The sequence below is a fragment of the Eublepharis macularius genome, chromosome 4 (assembly GCF_028583425.1).
Source record: "Eublepharis macularius isolate TG4126 chromosome 4, MPM_Emac_v1.0, whole genome shotgun sequence".
In the NCBI taxonomy this organism is placed as follows: domain Eukaryota; kingdom Metazoa; phylum Chordata; class Lepidosauria; order Squamata; family Eublepharidae; genus Eublepharis; species Eublepharis macularius.
The window spans coordinates 133,338,225-133,363,726 of NC_072793.1; positions in this window are offsets into that span (position 1 = coordinate 133,338,225).

The following is a 25,502-nucleotide window of genomic DNA, read 5'->3' on the forward strand; positions in this document are numbered from 1 at the left end:
CCAGTACACTTTTGCAAGTCCCATAAATGTTAAGTTCACGAATGCTCTGCCTTTTTGGAGGCAAAAATGAGCCCATTGATGGCAAAACTGTAATTGATTTCCGTGTGGCTTCAGCATAGGGTTGCTAACCTCCAAGTGGTGCCTAGAGCTCTCCCGGAATTAGAACTGATTGCCAGATTACAGAGATCAGCTCCTCTGAAGGAAATGGCTGCTTTGGAAGATCGACTCTATGGCAACATATCTTGTTGAAGTCCCTCCCAAACTCCCCCAGACTCCACCTTCAAATCTCCAGGAATTTCATAACCCGCAGCTGGCAAGCCTACTTCAGCATTTAATTCTTATACCTTTAGGGTTTTTTCCCCCCTACTCCACTGTATGTTAAAATAAGATTGATCATTTTGTTACCATGCAGACTACGAGAAATTGGGTTGCTTCAAGATTTACTCTCAGGTTTGAAAACTCATTCTCAACAACTGAAGGAAGCAAGTTGAAATCTCAGTATCGTCACTCAGCTAGCAAAGGCATCTACACGCACAAAACTTACCTGATAAATTATCAAGCTAAGAAGTCTATACATACTTACTTGGGGCAACCACTGCACACACAAACTGACATTAATGGTTTAACTACATGTTACATTTTATGCACAGTTAATTTCTTTATTGTGTGATTAATGGTCCCTCTCTTCAAAGTCGCAAGATTGTGGATGTGTGTAATCACAGATACCATATGAAACAATTGCTAATGTACCATCAGTACTGCTATTCAGTGCAACATTTTGAGGTCCTACGCCATGATTCTCACATCTTGGGATACTAGGAACCTGTCAACTTTAAACACACACACTTATAATACATTGCTCCCTGCTCCCCCAGCCCAGCAACTTCCTGCTCCCCAGTGTAGCTTCTGAGGAGCCAGGCAAACCTATTACTCTTGCTTGTTATTCCAATACATACACCTCACAAAAATGACCAAAAGCAGGCCAAAGACATCAGCCCAAACATAATATGCATCAACTGCAGCATTTCTACCATACTTGCTATAATATAATAGCATGAAATTTTTTTAAAATCCTTCAAGATACAATATCCTAAAGCCATTAACGTTAGTTAACACAAATTTTCTTTGTGAAGATGTCTTTCTGACCCGGATACAAGGTTGTACTGGTGAAAAAACATATTGGATAACTAAACCCCATGTTTAGTTATTACTACATTTATACATTGTTATGAAACCCAAGGCACTGAATTCACTGGAGTCTCCTGTTCAGGTACTGGTTAAACTAGACACTTGCTTTAGCAGGGTTGCTGTGTTATTATATGCCTTCCAACTATGGGCCAAGCTACACATGACGAATGACACTTGAACGGCAAGTGGATTGAGTGGAGGGCAAGTGAACAGGGAGAAATACACTTGCCGTTCAAGTGTCATTTGTCATGTGTAGCTTGGCCCTATGTCTATTTAAAGGACAATCTCCACACTTTCCATAGCAGATAATAAATCAGTCACTCTGGAAAGGAAGGGAGGCATCAAGCTGCCTTACACTGAATCAGACCATTGGTCCATCAAGACCAGTATTGTTTACTCAGACTGGCAATAACTCCCCAGGGTGTCAGCCAGAGGAATTTCACATCACTTATGACTTGATCCTTTTAATTGAAGATGCTGTGGATTGATCCTGGGACCTTCGGCATGCCAAGCAGATGCTCCACCACTGTGCCTCAGCCTCTCCCCATATAAAATAATATAAAAGCATCAAAGATTTTCCATACATTAACCAGAGCTATGTTAGAAGTACAATACATTTAAACACCAAGGCAATCCACTGTAGGCATGCTACAGTACAATCCTATACAGAATTTCTCCCTTTAAATATATTTAACACTCAAAAGTGTTTCCGAATTCCAGAATTTAGATACCAGACCTACATAACAGAAAAGCCTGTGCTAATAAACCTAATGTACTACGCAATGGCTTTCAATATTTGAGAAGAGAAAACTTGTGATATTTTAAGTCTAGATAGTTGTTAGCTCATGCTTTCCATTACATTACAGAATCATAAACTTCCATGCCGGAAGGGACCTGAAGTATAGCTAATCTAAACTACTGACAAGGAGAAGACATTCACTAGTTTCTAAAGTAAAGATCCTTCCTATCCAAGTGCCACAGAGATCCTGCTAACCTGGATATGGTAAGGTAAAGGTAATCCCCTGTGCAAGCACTGAGTCATTACTGACCCATGGGGAGAAGTCACATCACAATGTTTTCTTGGCAGACTTTTTTGTTACGGGGTGGTTTGCCATTGCCTTCCCCAGTTATCTGCACTTTACCCCCAGGAAACTGGTTACTCATTTTACCGACCTCAGAAGGATGGAAGGCTGAGTCAACCTTGAGCCAGCTTCTGCCAGGATCGAACTCAGGTCATGAGCAGAGCTTGGGCTGCAGTACTGCAGCTTACCACTCTGCGCCACAGGGCTCTTCAACCTGGATATGATGAGGATTGTATTTGGGAACTTACAAGTGAATTTAGCTATCATGGCTAATAGTTACTGAGGGAACTATCCTTCATGAATTTGTCCCATCTAACCTAGATGCCTTGTCTTGTAACGTTTCATTCACTCCAGAAAAAGCTGGAGGAAAAGAAGGTGGACCAGGCAAACTGAACATGCCTATGTGTCCATGTTTTATAGTGCCATTCTTTTCAGATTTACACTCTTCCAAGCCCATTTATTTAAATGGACAGAAGTCTTTGAAGTTTACTTCAGTGGACAGAATTGATACTATACAACTGAGACCCCCAACATGGGAACCTCCAGAAATTAGTGGTTTTTTTTCCTTAATTTGGTCTCTCCCAAAGGTTGGAATAAAACATGTGGCAAATTAATGACTGGATTAGAAGGGACAGTCAGCATCCCAAGGCTTTCTTTGCATCACAAAGAAAAGCAGCCTATTGGACTGAAAGGTTTGCCTAAAGGTAATCACATCAACCATTACCTTTCCATTCAGAACAATAGCTATGTTTCAATAATTAGAGTTCTTAATAGCCTTAATGCAGAGAAGGATCAACCAGCAATCACCCTTATCATAAACCCATGAACCTTCTGGGACATAGCCATTACACCATCTTGGCCTTTTATCATCCCGGGAACAACTGAATCCATGTTATTCCAAATACTTATCATCTTAATGACTCCGCCAATGAAATTTTCTCACCATTAAAACCCAGCTCTACCAAAAATTCAAACTTTTTGGTTCCAATCCAATCCCACTATGAGAACCCCACTATCATCATGATTCCAATGTTTTTGGTCAATAAAAGTAGCCTTAGAAACTCTGGTGCTTTGCAGTCACAACCCCGCTATCCTTTGTAGCAGTTTTTCTTTGGATATTTCAGCTACTGCCCTTGAGACTGCACAGGACCTCCAGAGACTTGGAGCCAGTCTTGGCATCTGCCCTATTTTTCCCTTTCACTGTACACTTGATCATTGCCTGGGGTTACCTGGAGCACAAGCATTGCTGTGTGCCCTTCTGCTTCTTTCTTTGGACCCTCCAGGACTTCCTCTCTCTTCAGAACAGGACTTTGTGTTTTCATTTCACCCTTTTTATTGCCCCTTTGTTGCATTGTGTAGGGGCTATGTTTTTATTGCATTTATTCCTTGTGTTTGAGCGCCTAATCAGTTCTCAGTGTGCCTCTCTCGCTATTCCCCTTTATTTCCATAATAAAGATTTCAATTTTATCCTATTTTGCACCTGTTTTATTTGGGAACTCTCCTCATCCTGACACTGAAGGATACCCAAATCCAGGACCTCAGAACGCACTAGGCAGTGGTCCCTGTAACAGAGTTTGCCTGGATACACGTGGGTGTGTTCCAACATGCAAGGCGAACCCTCTAATTGTTGGGGTATATTTGCATACAATCTATCCAGATAAAAGAACTCTACTTAGGCTGGCACTTTTAATGTTCTACCATTGCCTATCCCCCCCCCCCCAATGTAACATAGTGTAACCAGTGACAGATGGGAGGTTACAAGAGCTTAGATCAACCAATTTGACTTTTTCAACATGTCATATCAGTTTCATATTCAGAATTTAAGATTTCTTTGTTAACATCATTTGTCCATCTTTCACCCCTATTAAGTCACCTGAATCTATTATAGAGTTCATTCAGCTGTGGAAATGAGAACACAAGGCTTAATAGCATAAAGAACAGACACCCACTGGATGATTACACAGTTTTTAAAAAGTCAAAGTTCATTCTTTTGATTCTCTTAATAGCCTTTCAAAGTCTCAAGCAACTAATTTTTCCTGAAGCACAGGCATACTTATTAGCATTGTGTTATAATGACGGCATTTCAGAGCATGGTTGAGTGACTTTTTAACCAAATCACTCAATTTCTATTTTTTAGTAAGCTTAATTGCAGAAAGGATGGCAATTAAAAGATTTTTTCCACCTGTTACACAGAACTTGTGTTTACTTTTTCTACTTTTTCTTACTAGCACATTTATTCATTATTTCATAAACTCCACAACTCTATACCCATATAGGTCTAGGGTTGCCAGGCCCCCTCGATCTCACAGCAGGAGATTGAGACCTGGCTCTTACCTGAAGGGGGGGTGCGCACGTGCGCACGCTCCTGCAAGCGTGATGACGTCACTGCTGGGAAGTGACGTCACCACGCAGCCTGTTTGGGCGCGAATCGGGCCCGTTGTGGGCTCCTGTGGAGCACAAGAGCGTTCCTGTGCTCCGCAGGGGCCCACAATGGGCCCAATCCGTGCCCAAACGTGCCTGATCCGCACCCATTTTGGCATGGATTGGGCCCGTTGTGGGCCCCTGCGGAGTGCAAGAACGGTCCCGCGCTCCACAGATCCCCCGCCCCCACCGGGGGTCTGGCAGCCCTATATAGGTCTGTTATACAACTTTCATTAACCACATCTAACAGTCTCAGTAGATCATTATTTAATAACATAATAGGAGCAATACCCACACTCAAGTGTGCCCAGGCAAAAAGGAACACCTACACTTCCGCGGCAGGGAAAGGACCCTTTAAATACCAGCTGGCCTGCAAGGAGATCCCATTTCCCCGCCAACCAGCTGAAGGCAGGAAAGGGCCCTTTCTCTGCTACTTCTGCAGCAGGGAAAGGGCCTTTTAAATGTCAGCTGGCCCACAGGGAGATCCCATCTCCCCATGGGCCCGCTGAAGGCAGGAAAGGGCCAGGCAGCGGAAGCCAGGGTTTAAATGCCCGAGGCATGATGATATCACTTCCTGGAAGTGATATCATCATGTGGTCCCAGGAGCATGAGCATGCTTTGTGCGTGCATATGGTACCAGTGAGTTCCACCACCTCTTTTCCCAGAAAAAAAGCCCTGAGGGGCGTTCTCCCATGTGACCACTCACCTGAAGATTGTGGCACACAGAAAAGGGCTGAAACATATGGTAGAATGCTATGCTTGATATATCCTGGTACCACCAGTTACAGTGAAGTCATATACAATCTGTACTTTGTACATTTTTCTTTATATGTCGGCTGAATAATTTTCATGTTACATTCAACACATGTACAGCTGGACATGTGATTCAAACCTCACATTTATCCAGGCATGGTCCCCATTTTAACCTGCAAAGTAAACCCAGATTGGCTTCTTCTTTCAAACAGGCATAAGAACGTACATGCAGGAGGATGAATGTGCATGTGAACAAAGCGTGTGAATGTCTAGCGGAGCCACATTAAGCCCATTGCCTACATTGATTCAGGCTCCTAAGTTCTTACAGGCCCAGTTTTGGCCTGACACCCTGGGAGTGAAATGTGCAGCTCAGTTAATGAATTGCACCTGTGAGCTGTTGCCTAGGGAAGGTGTCCTTGAGAGATGAGGAAGTCTTGGCTCCGCATGTACTCCTTCTCAGTTCTCAGGCTAGTAACGCTGATTGCAAGTGTGCCCCTGAATGGCTGACAATCATAGAAAAGATGGCTCCTCTCTGTTCTGACCACCACGCTACACACTCTCACTGAGACTTCATTGGATCATCCTATGCTACCTTATTCCATCGGCATGTGAGAGACTTTGCTTCATGTCAGGCCTGAGATGACCAGACCTGCCTGGCATGGCTTATGGACTTACTCTGTGAGTGTGAGCCTCAACCCTCTTCAAAGAAATGAAAGTTTGCAAGCTTATGTTTTTAGTCAGTCAGTTTAGTAAAGAATAGGCAAGCTGTTTGTTATTTTAATGCCATTTGCTTGTGTCTTAATAGAGTTGTTCCTGCACCTTGCATACACTCTTCTAAGTTAATAAACCAACTATTATATATAAGTCTTGTGTCTTGAGTATCTGACTAACTGTGTGCAAAATCCCCCAGAGAAAAGAACCCAGAGACTGTTGAGTCTCGAGCAACAAGGGTAGTCCACCCTCCCAGGAGGCCTGCTACGAGTCTGAGTGGCTGTGATCAGCACTTAGAATGGTGGGCAGGAGGGTGACCCCCCCCCTTGACAGTGAACTAGTCAGGGCTCTAATGGTAATTACCTGCAACTTGAATTGGGCAAGAAAGTAACTCTCTGACGGTTGCATTTTGTATCAACTGAAGTTTCCCAATCATTTTCAAGGGATGCCCCTCAAAAGATACAATAAGCCAGTCTGCATGAAATCACAACATGAATACTTGTGTCCGAAACATGCTTATTGAGGAAAGGGCCAGATATGGCATACAAGTCTAAGCTGAACAAAAACATTATATGTCACAGAGGAGATCTGTGATGCCCAGGGCCAGATTGAGAGGGCAAAGGGGGGTAGCCTGCCCCTGGCGCCGCCAAAGAGGGGGCGCCGGGCGTGGCTGCCAGCTGCCCGGGAGGCTGAGTGCAGGGTTGGGAGACTCTCACCAGCCCCGCCGATGGGGCAGCTGGCTGGCTTGCCGCATGCGGACCTCCCAGCCCTGCGCTCAGCCACCTATGTGGCAAGCCAGCTGCCCCAGTGCACGCCCTCACCGCCGCCAGCTCCGTGGCTCACCATGCGCTGGGGCAGCTGGCTTGCTGTGCGGGCGCCACAGGGCAGTGGGGCACTCTAACTGCATGGAGGGCCTCCTAGCCCTGCACTCAGCTGGCTGCGCGGCAAGCCGGCCACCCCAGGACCTGGTGAGCTGCAGAGCTGTCAGCAGCGAGAGCGTGCGCTGGGGCAGCTGGCTTGCCGCGCAGGTGGCTGAGCACAGGGCTGGGAGGTCCTGCACGTGTGGCAAGCCAGCCAGCAGCCCCAGCGCACGCACGCGCCACCGCCAGTTCCATGGCTCACTGGGCGCTGGAGCGACCGGCTTGCCATGCAGGCGGGCATGGCTCCCGCCCTGCGTGATGATGTCACAAAAGTGACATCATCACGCAGCGCCAGGAGTGTGCGCGCTGTACACGCACGGAACACTCAGGCAAAGTTTGCCCCGGGCGCCCGCACGCCTGGATCCGGCACTGGTGATGCCATCTATAGATCAGAAGCTAAAGGGGGAATCTTTTCCTTTTCAGGGAGAGGACCCTATGCAGTTTCCTTAAACTTTCATTTATGAGGTAAGATTTCACAGAATTTCCTTCAGTTTGTTTCCCTTCATACTTTGAAGCTTCAATTCTTAACAGATATGACCTACAGCCAGCTGTAGTTAACATTCAATAGCTGTTACTTATATAGCATTTTAATGTGTACAGTGTGTTATATTTTTGTAAAATTCTCCACACAAAATCTTGAAAATCACTTTTTATATTTTATAATGAGAAATGAGAGTGACAGACAGTCTACCTGTATCCACATGCCAAGGCCTTTGAAAAATTAATATTTAAATCTAGAGCCAAATTCTATTTAGACTTGCAATCCCCCTGCCCAGGGCAGGGGAACTCCTGCCCCCACCTGCTGCTCTCCAGCCCCACTCACCCCAGCTAGGATGGGGGGAAGGCATGGAGGGAGCATGTTCAATCACTCCAGTATCCCCCCCCCACCATCACGCCTCATTTTCCATTGCGATGGAGGTGCTGCAGGCACACTGCACTCAGCCTGGTTCAATAAAAATCACCTCCAAAGAGGTGCACACTCCATGTGTGAAATTAGTACTGTGCTGCCCCCCCCCCACTCGCCAGGCTTAGACTGGAGTAACTCTCCTTAGGATTGCTCTGTTTGTCTACCAGCAAAACTTATTGTATGTGATATTTCTATTAACCAATAATCAGACCGTAAACCTGTTGTGAAACAGCTGCAAACCACAGGAGTGCAGCAGATTGCCAGATGAATTGTTTAATAATTTGAAGGTCTGTAATTAGCTTTTGATAAATATTATGGAATTGGATTTTAAAAATTTTATGTGCCTCCCCCTTAAAAATACAGCCCACTCTCCACACAGGCTTCCCCCTCTAGCAGACATTTTCTAGGCACAGAACTGAAAAAACCCTTTTAGCTTGGAAGGATGAAGTATCACACGTGTATTGTTCGTGTAACTATGGTAACCTACAAATGACACCAGTGTTTCTATTTTATACACAAATGAGAGGACAGCTGTGGAGACCACATGTCTGCCAAAAAGAGTATTACTTGTGAATTAGGGTGGCTTGGGTCTGAAAATTAAAACTTCTTTTCATGAACTCAGGTTCTTAATTATTTTTTGTTTTAAAAATATAATGCACTAAGATAAAGGTAGGAAAAGAAAAAGACATGTATTCTTGGTGTCTCTTCATTACTCCAGTTTCTTTCTACTTTTCCAAGTAACTGAACATGTTTTGTTTTGTTTTACACACACCCCGCCCCTTCATAAGGTCCTTTGGAAAAGGTCACGCAGGTTCCACATCCCAACAACATTGAGGCAGGGCCGGCGCGCCCATGGAGGCCAGGTAGGCGGTGGCCTCGGGCGCGCGGGCACTGGAGGGGCGCTGGAGGGGGTGTTGGGGGCAGGGCCGCCTGTAGCTACTGCTGCAGCCAGCCAGCCAGCCAGCCCCTTGCTGCCGCCGCCGCCGCCACACACCTCAGCCGGGCGCAGCCTCTGTGTGCCGTTCGAGCAGCAGCTTGCGGCTTCTGCGCCCAGCTGGGGCGCGCGGCGGCGGCAGCACGGAGCTGGCTGGCTGGCTGCAGCAGCAGCTGTAGCCAGCCACCCCAGTTCAGCTGCGCGCTCCTCCGCCCCAGCCGGGTGCAGAAGCTGTGAGCTGCTGCTGGGGCGGCACACGGAGCAGCCTCCGCGCGCCGCTACAGCAGCAGCCCGCAGCTTCTGCACTCGGCTGGGGCATGTGGCGGCGGCGGCGGCACGGGGCTGCCTGGCTGGCTGCAGCTACTGCTGCAGCCAGCCATGCCAGCTCAGCTGCGCGCTCCTCCGCCCCAGCCGAACGCAGAAGCTGTGAGCTGCTGCTGGGGCAGCGCACGGGTCAGCCTCCACGCGCTGCTCCAGCAGCAGCCCGCAGCTTCTGCGCTCGGTGGTCCGCGCGCAGCCCAGCCCCCCTGTGGTGCGTGATGACGTCTGCGATGACGTCATCACGCCTCCCGTGGGGCGCGTGCGCGCCCGCCGCCGCAGGCGCTGAAACCTCTGGCGCCGGCCCTGCATTGAGGCCCTACCCATATCTTCCTTCATCCATTCAAACCGCAATGCTAAACCCACTGAGCTGAATGAGAGCTACTTCTGAGTTAAAATGCTTAAGGTTACACTGAAGTCCCTCATACAAAGTACATCTGATGAAAAGAACTGTGGTTCTCGAAAGCGTATGCTACAGTAATGTTGGTTAGTCTTAAAGGTGCTACTGGACTCCTTTCTATTTTGATACTGTAGACTGACACAGCTAACTCCTCTGGATCTATGACCTCATACAAAGTGTACTCAAAAATATATAAATATTTGCAGTTATTCTGCAGAATCAGGTCCCCAACTAAGCATGACATTCAAAAGATATATAATAATATAACTGCAGTTTAAGCAGAGGGTGAAGGAGCACTCATTATCTGCCACTGTCCTCCAGAGGAGGTTTATACACATTCTTAAACTTCTCAGTATCTGCAGCAGATTCCAGCTCATCTTACAGAAAATTAAGTCCAGATCTTTTTCACTGTTACAATGCACAAGACTTTTAGCTAAGCACAAATTTAGAAAATCTTATGATGGAGTACTGCAGTTGATGAAAGTTGAACAGCTTCTTGAAAAAAAATCTTCTCTTGTGACCCAACATACCTCTAGACATGTTACAATTAGACTAAAGTAAACTTTTACCACTGATTCAAACTTTTATCACTGATTCCTCTTGTAATTATTGATCCATGCAATGAGTATTAATTCTTCCCCTGAAGCGTGGACAGCTCCAATTAATATTTTTCTTCCATTAACTTAAATTTAACAATGTAATAATATACTTTATGAAAAGATCATATGAAAAGACAGCGTAGTCTTTAAAGAACCTCTCTGTATAATCCTGAATAAGAGTGCAAAAATATACATTGTTTTTACTTAACAAAACGAAAGCTGAATTCTTGGACCATGACATTTATTCAGCTCAAGCACAACAAAAACACAGCAGCTGAACTTGCGATTCTGACTACCACCACTAAAATGATCTACAATTAACTCTAACCTGGGCAGTTAAAATTGGTATAAGGTCTATCTCTCTCCTTATTTTTCCATGATCCTCAAGCAACAACTTCCTGCTCAGTAGTTTTGTGACAACCTGACCTGGATGGTCCAGGTAGCAAGATCTTGTCAGACCACAGCAAATAAGCAGGGCTGGCCCTGGTCAGTATTTAGATGGGAGACCACTGAAGAAGGCCAGGGTTGTTAGCAGAGGCAGGCAATTGGCAAGCCATCTCTGAACATCTCTTGGTTGTCACAAATTAGCTGTGATTTGATGTCATACAGACACAAAGTTTTGAAGTGAAATATCCTATTACTGAAATTCTCAATGTGTCTAAGCATCAGTGCTTCTTCTTTTTAAAATGGGAACAAACTTCTTGATGTGACCATTGCCCTAATTTTTACATGAACTGCTAACTCTGTCTAAGAGCTAACTCTGCATATTAAGATCAGAAGATAATTATGGTACACCAGCTCACAGATACAGTACTAGACAAATCCCTGGCACCTGTCTGCATAGAAATGTGATGCTTCTCAAGAAGGCATTTGAAAAATTCAGTTTACGATCAGGACTGCTGCCTAGGAATCTGGATTTTCTTTTTCAACCCTGGAAATAGATTTGGGGAAGGGAGGTGTGCAATTAGAGACTGAGTTAAGGAAGGAATGTAGCTCTTCATATAGCAGAGAATTAAATATATTTCCAAACCATATGACAAAATTATTCAATTCAAACTCTTGCTCCCCTACCCTTTCCAAAAGAAATTAACCTAACACAAAATTTATCCCTCTGTGGGGGATAACATGAACAAGAAAACAATACAATGAACTAAACACTAGTGTAATGAAGAGAGGGATTTTGCATCTACTGCATGACAGAAGTGAGATCCACTGGTTTTATCTAATGCCATTTTCATTATCTTAGGTTAATTAGGACTGGCAAATTAATTCCAGATACAACAGAGATTCATTCTGCAACAAACCCTTCTCTAGTCTCTTTTATAAAACGAGTCATATGGCAGACTAGGATCCTAATCTGGGTCTTCACTTCCTATTTCATGGGCAACTGAGTTAATCACAATTGAAGAAAGAACACTTCTACACACAGTGAGGTGACCATGTTCCATCACCACCACTGCTCATGTAACTTTTCAGGCTTTCATGACATTTTACTGTTGCCATGTACAAGCGACAAACTTTTAAAAATGGCAAATTTATTAACAGCCACAGGTGGCTAGACAAGATTTCGTACAGGTAACTGGGTACTGAAGCTTTACTAAGTATTTGTTTTGTTTACAGCAACAAATGGTACAGTCCTAAGCAGAACTACACCCTTTGAAATGTATGTGCAGTGCTGCTTCAGACTGTACTGATAGGTATGTGTGGACAAGGAGCCTAGGACATTTTGGGAGCTGGTAACTTTTGTGGAGTTATTTGCAAGGCTGATACAAAGGACCCCTTTGGTTGACCAACATGAGGCACTTTCCTTTTTGCCAGCTTGCATCTTTTCAAATGCAATCTTCTCTGGAGCCTTCCAAGTTGATTAATTTGAAGAGAGAGATTTATTTAATAATTCAAAAACCCTCCCAACCCCATTTAACTGTAACATTAGAGAAATACAAGCAATATCTGATTTCATGAGACAACGAAGAAGCCTTACTTAAAGCAATTTCTAGTTTAAAAATGTAACGGCCTCATTTAGCAGCATGGAGCTAAATTCATATGGGGTCCTTTACGTAAAGAATAAAAGAATATTTAGCCTTCTTTGACTTGTTCTGGGGCAACTAGTATGCATCTTGAAAAGTGAAAGGGGAATATTAACCTTGCACTAAGATGCTGCTTTCTTCTACCTGTAGACTCTAAACTTTTCATTCCTCCTCATTTCAACTCAGTTACCTGCTGAGAAGCACATAATAAGACAGCACTAAATAACTTGGGAAAGCGTGTAAAATAGCAGACGAACATCTGTTGTATTCCTCCTCAAAACAATGTCTCTACTAATACAATGCCTTCTTTCCCTCTAGCACGTTATTATGCCTCCTTCAATGAATCTTCCCTTCCTCTCTTTTTTATTTTAGTGAATGGGGTCTTTTACTTTTGGCTGTGGAACTCAACAATGGAAGAGGCAACTGGTGCCTGGCATGCAAGGAGGTACATTCATCCATTGCTCACGTGCAAGTCCATGCTGCATGCTTTTGTCTGACGGGGCTTCACAAAGCTGGGAGGTGAAATGCACAGGCTGCTGTCTCTCAACCTACTGCCCAAAAGGGCAGGAAAAGGGGAAGTTTTGAAGAGCACTAACTTGCCTTTTTAAATTTCCAGCATTTTACAGGAAACCATTATCAGAATGTGCCTGGGTAGCGGTGGGGGCTAAGGCTAGCACAAAAAGACAAACTGCATATACAGTTTGAAAATCTTAGGCCACCACTAAAATGCGCACACACACACGCACACACACACACACACACACACACACACACAAAGACTTAATTGATTTGAAACTGAAGAGACATACTGCACCTTTTATTTGGTGGCTTACATCATGAACAATATGAGGGGGAAGAGTACAGATTTAAATGATCACCATAGAAAAATCTGAAATCAGTTCAATGTATCAGAAAAAATAAATAGTACTCTTATCTTTGTAACCCAGTTAAGAAATGAATCTTATGAAATTCCAAAAGCAAATTTATTTTAAAAAAAAGGGAAAAAAAGAACCCCTTTAGGATTTTTAGTCAGAGACTTTGGCTCTTGGATAAAGGTGACAGACAGCAAGCCATATAATTTCCAAACAGAAAGAGAAACAAAAAGCCACTCACACTGAGCCTTTATGCCATTTTCTTAAGGTCTATTGTTAAACTGAAGACTCCTTGTCTTTTCAAATTCCTTCATGTGAATGGATGAGGCAAGACATCTGCCGGGGTGCAGCCACATTTGCATGCAAATCAGAGATTTGGGGGGACACACATGCCCCTCACTGGACAAACAGCATCAGTCTCCCTGCCATAGGAAGAGGGAAGCAAAACTTCACCTCTGTACTTTTTTCCCCATCGGATAATTTGTTAGTTGTTCAATGGCAGCATGTCCAGTAAAATACATAGGGAAGTATTTAACAGAGTCAAAGAACCTGAAGTAGCCAGCAACACAACAAAGAGTCTTCATGTATCTTAAAGATGAAGTGATTTATTGAGGAACAAGATTCTGTGACCCTCATGCCTTAAACAAAATAGAGGGAGAAAATAATTAAAAATCATGACATCCTGGAAATATTGTTGGTTTCTTCTTCTGTGTACATTATTTTTAAAAGAAAGAAAATACACCACCTCTCTTGAGGTTATATTTATTAACTCCTAAAGTCAGCATACAGACAATAATCATACTGGACTGGAGTCTTGTAGCACCTTAGAGACCAACAGGATTTCCAACTGTATCTGAAGAAGTGATTGTGACTCACGAAAGCTCATACCCTATCACAAATTTTCTTAGTCTTATAGGTGCTCCTGGACTCTTGCAGGATTTTCAGGGAACAAGCTTTCAAGAGTCAGAGCTCCCTTCTTCAGATAAGAGAGCTCTGACTCTCGAAAGCTTATACCTTGAAAATCTTGAAGGCCTCCAAGGTGCCACTGGACTCAAATCCTGCTGTTCTACCACAGACTAACAAGGCTGTCCACCTAAAAACCACACTGGACTTTCTTTACAGCAATTAACGATATTCTGTGGTTAAACAATGCAACCACAATAGCCCACACGCATTTAACTGGAGTGCTTCCAAGCTCCGCAAAAAGAATTTCTGAGCTAGGCTAAACCCCTGAACCAGCAAACTGGAGGCTCAGGGTCTTCTCGAGAGAAAGGAGGACACCTAGCTGCTGCCTCAGCCTCCACCCCCTATCCCTCATGCTCACGCTCGGAAGCACAAAGGACACTCGCTGGCAAACTTTCCTTACTTTGTCTGCCTGGGATAGATTATGGCTGGCGACGGCAGCAGCGGCCCCCTTTGGTCTTTCAAGCAGATGGGGGTCCGTGACCACCACACCTATTCGAAAAACCAGCAGCTGCCCTCAAACTCCTCCGCCGCTTTTCTCCCTTGGCGGAGCGATTAGGCAACGCTGCGCCCTTTCTTTACACCGTCCCCAGCCGCTGACCCCTCGTCGTCATTTAAGAAACAATAGGGCAGCTGTTTCTTTGTTACCTTCTAATGGAGAAAAATAGGGGGGGCGGGGGGAGATTTAGGGCAGGTTTTTAAATACCCGCGACCGTCGACTGAGCTACGCTTTCTCCAAGAATGCAATTCCCAGCCTAACCTTTCGAAACAAAAAAAGCCGCCGCTGCTAGGTGACATCCCTCCTGCTTCTGATCCCTTGGGGGGTGGGGGGGTGCGCGATTGTTCCTACAACCTTCCATAAACAACGGGAACGGAAAACCCCCCACCTTTCTCCACACCTAAGGTACGCCCCTCCACAGCCTTACTCCATAGCAACTTGGATTCTACTTTACCTCCGACTTTCTCCATGTAACCCACCTCCCTCCAGCCCCAGCGGAAGAAGGCAGCACTTACCCGGTGGGGGGACGAGGAAGGAAAGGACTCCCTTTCCCCTCCATGCAGAACACGGGAGATGCTCATTCAACATCCGCCAGCCCTGCTCGAGAGACACAACTGGGGGGAAGGAGTAGGGGATCGGAGGGCTTAACCAGCAAAGGCGCCAGGGTTCAGGCGCCGCCAGGTCGACTTGTTCAAGGCTGCAGCCCTGCGGCGAAAGGACCGTGGAGGCTCGCCGAAGCGCTCCGCGCCAAGCCACCGCGGTTTAATTCCCACTCGAGGATAATCGGTCCCTCCCGCTTTATTCTTCTTCCATCTCCTCCTCCCGCCGCCGCTCCTCGCTGCCTTCGCCTAAACTCGGCTTTGCATAGCCCGCAGCCGGCGTGCACCTGGTGTAAGCAAAGCGGGTCAGCTGATGGGCGGCCTTGTGATTGGCTGCCCTCCGTTCTCCCCCCCCCCCTCCTCAATACACCAGAGACCCAAGCAGGGCACCATCTGTAGGGGCTGCTAACAAAGGAAAGGGAGCCTGGCTGGTTAATGGGGCTGCTGTCCTGGCGGGGCTGTGGGAACAGGGGAGGGTGGGGAAAGGCAGCTACCCCCATCCCCTTCCTTTGGCACTGGGGCCCCAGCAAAGGGAAGAAGGGGGGAGGCGGACAAAAAGTGCCTTAAAAACACAAAGGGGACAACAGAGCTCTTCTTCGGCAGTGTGGGGATGAAAGAGTCAGCGCACAAGATGGTTATTCTTTTAGTTAAATTTTGATTTGCGATCTTTAAACATGATGTACGACAAAAAGCACCTTTCAGTGTTTTTTTTTTTTTTACAAATTTCCTATAAATGTGCCAATATTACACAGGGCGTATGTTATTTCTCATCTCTCAACACTGATCTTTTTCACTTCTGGGCTCAGGGCTGCCTCACCTGTTAAAACAGTTCTCACACAGAAATCACTTCTGTGTAGAAATTAGCAACAACCTGGCGATAATCGGATTATGTGATGATCGTGCATATGTATTTTGTGAATGTGTGTGTACACACACTACGAAGCTTCATTTGGCTTTTAGGGATAATCCTACACTAGGATCTGCACTGGGGTCTTTCTGCTGTACAGAACCATATTTCTTCTGCTGTTTGTGATCCTTCCAGTCAGTGATGTCCAAGTATTGTTTTACTGGCATCCAAAGGCTTCTTCCTCAAAGCATCTCTGTGCCAAAGCAAACAGCCAGTTTGGGCTTTCCTCCACTTCACTGCAGTAGGTGCTTCAGGAAAGCCCTGGAAGGGATCACCTTTGTGTCTGCAGGGAGCACCCCTCAGGACATAGCAACCTTCATCGCAGGAGGATGTTTGGCTTGAAACTAGCAAACATTTTGTGGGGTTTCCTAAAGCTGTTTGATAGATCCATTCCCCTCCAAGGCCATTATGTTGCTGTGGTGCCCGCCCACTACTGACTTTCAAAATTCCAAAAGTACTCACAGGTTCAACAAAGCTGAGGACCCAAACTTTAAATCCTGATGGTGAAATCCTCCGTTAAAAGAGCTGGGGGCAGGGCTGGGTGAAGAGGCAGGAGGCTGCTTGCTTTCTTCCAATCACCCACACTCCAAAACCTTGCTGATCTGATGAGTGCTAACAACATCCCTGGTATTAGGTTGGCCTATGCAGCCCTTAGCCGCTGCCATTTTGGTGTGTTTGGGGGAAGGTGGGGCTTGTTTTGAAGACACACTTCCCAGCAAGTTTAAGGGACAGAGACTATCTGCAACTCTCTCCTCATTCAGACATCAGGCCCATTGGATGGATGTCCATATACAGGACAAAGGGAGCGTTGACTCTCCAAAGCTCATGCTTTGGACATCTAGTTGGTCCTTAAAGTGCTATTGGACCTGGATCTGGATCTTGCTCATGTGCAGGAAATAATATTCCTTCTGTGCAACTGCTATAAGTGTTCCACTGGTCTTTAATATATGTTAAATTCACGTGGAGCTCTATCATTTATAGGGTCACCATAGGTCAGAGGCAACTTGACAGCAGATAACACATAGAAACTACAAAAAATAACTAGCTGTTTGTAACTTTTTAATCACCTTCTGGACTTAAATATCCATCTTGTGAACTAAAAGGATAAAACAACCACCGGTTCCCTTCCTGGGTAGCTGGAAACAATTCTTAGGACTAGATATAAACCTGGTGCTGACTGACCCAAGAGCTTTTCCATGTGACTCTATACAGGCTCAGCATCTCGTTTAAAGTGTACCAACCCATGCAAAGCAGCTATGTGTACTTAGTTGGTACACCAGAGATCTGTCGCCTTGCTGGATGCCATGCTCTGCAAGAATTGCTGCACAATTTAAAGCAGAAAGTGAGCCCATGCAAAGTCACAGGGGGAAGACCTTTGGCTTCTCAGCCAAATGGGACCATAGTTGCCAGAACAGACTGAGTATGAAGCTATACCAAACCTGATGTTGTTATTTCATTTATTGACAACATTCTTCCTCTCCATGTTGTTATTTCATTTATTGACAACATTCTTCCTCTCCAAGGTAGCTTACAATAAGCAGTAAAATCATATCAAGAAGAAATGACCAAAACTACATAATCAACAAAAACCTCCTGTAAAAGTGTTAAACCTTGACAGAAAACCTTTAAAAACATCAATTTTGATAATAATTCATCACTGGCCAGCAATTCAGCTGATCTAAAATGATAAAAAAACTCTTCAAAACAAATGAATTCCCATTGTTTCCTAAAGGATAGGCAAGATGCATATATCCTGCAATGACTTGCTAAAAGTGGAAGAAAAGGCCATTCCATAACCTAGTGGCTACAGTTATAATGGTTCTGCTCCTTGCTTTAAGTGTTTCAACATCACACAAAGCTGTAACTGAGTATTTAAAGGTGGGGGGATATTAGGATTAGATAAGTACAGGTACAGAATCCTACGGTGTTTGTGTAGTGCAATCCAAAGATGCTTATTCAGAAGTCCTGTTACTCCTTCTTAAGTCTATTTAGGATTGTGCCTTTGTCTAATATCATGGCTGCCCCACACCAATGGCAAACACAATTGTGAGGTTTGAAGGAGTATAAATAATGCAGCTGTGGGATCTGGAGGTGTAGGCATTTGGAGTGTTTCTATGAATGTATCATTGGCATGAATATAGGGTACCTAAATGAGGCCATGCCTGCTTGAGAGCATGAGAAACATTTTCTTTTTATTTTGAGAAACCATTTGCTTTTAAGCTGAGTACATTATATATGAAAGAAACTAGACTCATGGTTAGTAAACACAAATAGATTATTCTAGGGTTTTCAATAATCTCTGCTATTTATATTGTATGTTACATAATCATATATATGACGAAATGGCTGTGTCATTTTTTTCTGTCTTGAAGGTCAGCACTTATGTTAATGATTTGCTGAAGTTGAATGAAGAAGAAAATTGAGTGTCAAGTATTAGCTGACAATTTAAGAAACAGCATTTGTCTGTCATCCCATAGTTTAGCCAAAATCCAGAATGCTTTTCAAGTCTTTCCATTAACATCAAAATGCTGTATTTGCTCAAGTTTAGTCTCACATGTTGCAGCATGATACAAATGTAGAGTGAAAGCATGCATATAGATTCTTAAGACCAAAACAGACATCGCAAATTTCAGGGATCTCCATCTGTCTCCACCATCACATCTGTGTGCTTGCAGTCATGATTTGGATTGGACTGGGGTGGGTTAGGGTGAGTTCTAATATAAACCAGACTTCCCATACTTTTTCATTTTAACGAGAAAAAGACAGTTTCTAAAGGGCACATCTTTCCCCTCCTTTAAAACACTAACAATAGTGGGGGGGGGGGCATTAGTTAATGAAAATGAGCAAGGCTTCAAGGGTTAAATTCTCTTTTGTATGGTCCTAGGCACTGCTTGAATGTGCAATTTATCTTTTTACCATTGGATGGTGATCGTTCACCTCTGGTTTTGCCCCAAGTGTGGTGCAACTGACTTTGACACCTGTTCTCTGCCCTAAAAGCAAGATCACCAGAATATGACAGAACAGCTTATGCCATATTTTAGATATCTGTCTGTTTTCATCCTTAAAAGTAGGTCCCAGTGAAATCAGTGGGGGACTTCCTTGTCAGTATGAAAAGAGAGCACCTGGCATTCCTTTCCTTAACATTCATATTTAGCAGAAGTTATTCCAAAAAAGCTTTTAGTTCACTGCTGAGTAGAGGATGATTGTCAATTTTAGCAAATTATAGAAAACAATAGTGTTGAGAAGGAGTTTTACTTTAAAAGAATTGTGCCTTACTGGAAAGTTCCTGAAGGTCAGTGAGTCTAAACTCTCCTTCCCTAAAGCAAAATTTTCTACATTTTCAGAGTTTAAGATTTCAGTGTACCATCATCCTGATTTTAGTGCGCCATAAGTATGGAACAGAAGCAAAAATTATTTAGTACATTGTTTTTCTGCTGTTAGGTTGCAGCCTACAACTATATAGCATAGCAACAGAGAGAGGAGAAGAACTATGGTTGTATGTGGTAGCAAAATAAAATAAAATGGTCCCATTCTGAAGGCTGAAGTTTGGGGTCTAAAAAGATTAAAACCTGGGGATCTATTTTACCACAGCTTTCTTCCCTCATGGAATTCAAGGTGGCATGCATAGAGTTCCCAAGAAATTCCTCATCCAGGTACTGAGCAGACTCCCAACTGATTAGTTTCAGCAAAGTTGTCGCGTCATTTGTCTTCAAACCATACTCTGCATCTGGATTTAGCATAAAAATCAAGAAGAATTAAGCTGATAAGCCAAGCCACATGTACATATTTATTTAGCTTATTCATAGCCCACCTTTCTCACAGAGTACAGAAAAAGTAATCATGCAACATAAGACATCTAATGCACAATGCAATAGGAGCAGGAATAAAAATTCAATGACAATGTGAGAAACAATAAGAATACCAAACTGCCTAAGGCAAAGTATCACACGATTCACACCAGCAATGCAGAATATAGGATTACAAAGTATAAAACAATGCAGTAAAAGCCAGGTGATACCTAGAATAATAGATGATACCAACAATAATCAGTGCAATGGACTAGAGACCTATTCCCATATGAAGGTTTTCCATCTTACTACAGGTCTAGTTCTTTTTAAGACTGCCCTCCTGAACATTTCTGTTTTGTACATTTTGTGGAATGATAACCTCAGGTCAAGCCATTCCACAAGATGAGAGCCACCACAGAGAATGGGTGTAAATGGGAAGTTGCTGATCATATCCAGTTGCAGGAAGGAATCTAAGACAAACGAGCGAGCAAGCAAGCAAAGAGGTGCTTGCCAATCAGCCCCATAGTAAAATTCCTTCCCACTCCCAAAGATGGCAATTACAATGGGTAAAAATTACACTGAATATATGAGAGCTGCTGACTCTGCCTGTAAGAATTTTGTAGGTTCTTAAGTCAGCAGGGAGAGCTGCAGGGGATTGCTGTCAAAATCCCTTCTAATTCCTAGGAAAAATGAGCTGAAAGAGACATACAAGATGAACAATGGGATGGTGAACAGTTCCTTATTTCCTGTGTCCTTCACTGTGATCCCTTCTAGCTTTCTCTGGTTTTGGGTAGCGGATGTGGAAATATCATTAGGCAGAGCTGAGATGCTCTCCTATAGTGAACATAGTATGTATTTTGATTCCAGACAAACATAGTTTGTAGTGTAAGAACACATGCTTTGCATTTGTATGGGTCCAGGTAAAAATTCCCCTCTACATTCACCTAGAAAGTATTTCAGACAGTGTTAGAGGACCATAGTTGTGTGGACTGTCACTGTGATCAAAGTAGATAACTTATTTTTTCTTTATTTTTTTAATTGACATTTTTATTTTATTTTTTATTTTTGGGGGGCAAACCTCTCAATTCAGCTTACAAATAAAATGATTATAATAGTATACAACAACATACAAAGGGGGAGAGAGAACCATCAAAACCACCAGCAGATATAATCAAAAGAAAAATTTGAGGAAAATGTCAAACAAAAATTCAAGGACAGAAACCCAAATGGAGCAACAATGGAATAGCTCCACCACAATCACCATTTACTCAAGCAAAAAGCCACTGAAAAATTATCTTCCGGAACCTAAAAAGGGATGTTGGCAAACAGACTTCCTTGAGGAAGAAAAATTCCAAAGCCTTGGTGTCAGCATAAATATCTGCCAAAATGCTGACAGTGGTGCAACATATAGCAGGGCACTTACAGCTGGGATGTGTACAGAAGTTGGAGAAGGGACTCAGTGGTCTCTGGTACCAAATATTTAGGGCTTTTAAAGTGAGAACCAAATTTTAAAGAGACATCAAGAGGGGAATCAGGAAATTACAGACTAGTTAGCCTAACATCTGTCCCAGGCAAAATAATAGAAACCAGCGCTTTTTTTTAGGGGGAACGCGAGGGAACAGAGTTCCGGCACCTCTTAAAAATACTCAGCAATAGTGCTTGAAAATAATATGATTTCAAAGAATCCCATGTGTTTTTCCTCATTTCCCTCTTGAGAGTTCCACCACCTCTTTTCCCAGAAAAAAAATCCTGATAGAAACTATAATCAAACATAGTATTACACACATAGAGGAACAAAGCATTTCAAGGAAAAATTAGCATGACTTATTCTACAAAGGGAAGTCCTGCCTCACCAACTTTTAGGAATTATTTGAGACAGTGAACATGCATGTAGATAATGGTAACATGGTAGACCATTATATACTTGGAACTGTCAAAAGGTTTTTGACAAGTTACCTCACCAAAACTCCTGAGTAAGCTTAGCAGTCATGGGATAAAAGGATGGGTTTTCTTATGGATTAAAAACTGGTTAAATGACAGAAAGAAGAGAGTAGGAATAAACAGATAGTTCCCTCAATGGAAAGAAATGTGGGGGTCACACAAGGATCAGTCTGGGGGCCTGTGTGATTTAATTTGTGTAACTTATCTGGCACTGGGGGTGAACAATGTAGAAGTCAGATTTGCAGATGACACAAAATTATTTATGATGGTGAAAACCAAGATTATTTGTGAAGAGCTCCAGGAGGATCTTCACAAACTGGGTGAATGGGCAACCATGCTGCAAATGAAGTTCAGTATAGGTAAGCGTAAGGTGATGCACACTGGAACAAAACAGCCCAACTTTAAGTATAACGGGGCCTGAATTTGCTGAGACTGAGAGGGAAAGAAACCTAGGGGTCATAGTGAAAATGCCAACCCAGTGTGCTACAGCAGAGAAAAGGAAAACTCTGTGCTGGAAGTTATTAGGAAAGGGACTGAAAATAAAACAGTCAATATTATAGCGTTCCTGTATAGATCTATAGTGTGGCCTCATTTGGAATACTGTGTGCAGTTCTGGTCACCATATCTCAAAAAGAACATTGCAGAATTGGAAAAAGTATAGAACAGAGTAACAAAAGTGATTAGGGGGTTGGAGCACTTCCTGTGAGGAAAGGAGAAGGGGTCTGGGGCTTTTAATTTTAGAAAAGAGAGATCAAGGTGAGACATAATATAGGTTTATTAAATTTAGGCATGGGGTAGACAGAGAGAACCTTTTCTCCCTCTCCCAAAATATTAGAACTCAAAGGCATCCAATGAAGTTGATGTCTAGCGGATTCAGGATGCACAAAAAGAAATACTTCTTAACTTAATCAGTGATTAAAATGTGGAATTTGCTACCAGAGGGTAGACAAAAGGGAATTAAACAGCTTCATGTTTAGTAGCTACTAGCCATGGTGACTAAAGGGAACCTCCACATTCTAAGGCAGTAAACCTCTGAATACCAGGGGAAGGAGGCCACATCAGGGGAAGGCCCCCATGCCCTGTTGCTGGCTCTCCAGAGTAACTGGTTGGCCACTGTATTGAAACAATGTTGGACTGCTTGTCTGATCCAGCAGGGCTCTTCTTATGTTCTTATGCCCAGAAAAGGGGCTTTTTTTGGCAACCCAAAAGGGACAACCGATTTCATCTAAGAGATCCTGGGGCAGAAAAGCCACAACACACTCGATCATCTTGCATGGAGTGTTGCAAACTGACCTGGTCCTATAGTTAAGGGGCATGGTTGACCTAAGCAGCATTACACCCTTCTAAGACCATTGAAGTCAATGAAGTCTTCAGAGCAGGTCTGTGGAGGTGGCATTAAAAGTTCTTAAATAAATAAATAATAATATCTTGATTACAGTGTGACCAATTCACTGTTAAGTTTGGGATATACCCTCTGGTAAGCAATCTAGTGGTTGTTGCAGAAGCCTAAGAAATGAACCTTTAATTAAAAACAAAGCAGTGTTTTTAGGGGAATAACGTGTGAAACATCTGTCAACTCCTGAAAAGTTAGACAGGTTGCATTGTAGTTCATGAATTCCTTTACATCACTTCCTGGATCTACAGTTTTTTTTTTAAAAAAATCAAATATTAACACTTTAATCAATTTAATTTTAGCTCTGAGGGATAGATTGAAATATTAGGATATCTATACGGCAGTGGTAGCTTTGGCATAGGAAAGATAATGAAATCCCTCACAAAATACTTTTTAGAGAAGAAAACCAGTTCACCAGTGATATTAAGGCAAGCTTTTTTAAAAAATCAGGTGAAGATAAATTAAATCCATAGCCAATATGGTCTTGATTTAATTATGCTTGAAATCTCAAGTCAGTATTGAATTTAAGATGTTGATTTTTTTTTAAGTTCAAAAGGTTACTTGGGCTATGTAAAGAATATTCTGATATTTATCATGTAAGCAAATTGAATTTTCAGAAGAATCTCATCACTGGTTTTCAGGATGTTACTCTCTCTTCCTCTTGAATGCTCATCACTCAGCCAGTGTGTGTCCTTGCTGCTATCTGTCATGTGTAATTGGCATAAAGAGAGATTATATTTGAAGTTTTCTTTTGCAAAACCTTCTGTGTTATGAATAGATTCCCACCAGAAGCGCTATCTGTGTGGGAGGGGGGAATGTATTATTCTGTTTTTAATGGAATAAATTTCCCACGTCTCTCATAAAGTATTAGATGTGTAGTAGAATAATAAACACCTGTAATTGGTACAAAGAAAGCAAAGGCTAGGCATTGCTAACAAAAGAATGTGCTCTTTCTTTATAGTTTTGTCATAATCATAAATGGTGTGATAAATGGAGAGCTAGTATAGCATAGTAGTTAAGTGGTTGGGCTGCAAATCAGCACTCTGCCATTTTAATACATGCCATGAACTCTGCAGGTGGCCTTGAGTAAGCCACTCCTCTCAGCCCCAGCTCTCCAGCTGCATTGTGGGGATAATAATAGCACTGACTTGTTCACCACTCTGAATGGGCACTGATCTGTCCAGAAGGATGATATATAAGGACACTTCGGTTGTTGTTGCTGTTGTTCCTTTTTGTATTTCAGTGTTTCTTTCAAATCTACAATCTCTGCATCTGTAAAAGCTGTCCCGTTCTAAATAGAATATTGTTGTACAGGATAACTATTACACATAGTGCTGAATCCAATCAGATTTTTCAGTTAGTCTCTCCCAATTCAACTTTGTACTACAGCTTCCACGTCACGTAGCTTTGGAACATGTGTGTCTCATGTGAAGATGTTTTGTTGATCAAAGGAGACCCCCCCTTCCTTTCTCACCAGCAGAAAAACTGATTGAATCCAACAATATACTAGTTTTTCATGAAGAATTTAGGGCTCATCTATGAATTTAGTCTAGAATACGTATCTACTGAATTCTGGTTTTCTGGGTAATGTGACTTGTCTGAGGTAGCTCACAAAATATACATATAATTGGTCAAAACAGTTTAATACCAGAAAGCCAATGAGAAAGGCCATTGATTGATATCATATTCTACTCATCATACTCTTATGCAGCCCCGGCACCAGGGGCTCTGCACGCATGCCCCCCGGACTGCGTGATGTTGTCATCACGTGATGATGTCATCACGCAGTGCTGCCAGTGGGTGGCTGGAGCAGAGCGAGGAGGCTGCCCGCACACCACCGGCCACCTGTCGTCCCTGGCTCATGGCTGTTGCGACCACCTGGGGGCAGCCCGGCGGCGGCGCGGGGCTGGCCGGCGGTGGCGTGGGACACACTCCTCCACCCCTGCACCCCCTCTGGTGCCCCCTCCAGCCCCATGGCCCCCGCCTCACCGCCTCAATGGTGGCGCCAGCCCTGCTCTCATGAATGCTTCTACTACTACTCATCTGAGGCAAGATGGGCAGCAACCTGAGAAAGGCCTTCTTGGTCATGTCACGGTAACCATAGAATTATCTCCCCAGGGAGATTCTTCTGCCCCATTTTATCATTGTCTTCTGCCAGTAGGAGAAGACTTTTCTGTTTTATTTGACATTCGCTCATTTACCCTCCTTCTTGTTTATGTGTTTGTGTCTTTGTTTCATTGTTGTTTTAGTTGTTTTATGTATGATTTAAAGCTGTTTTTA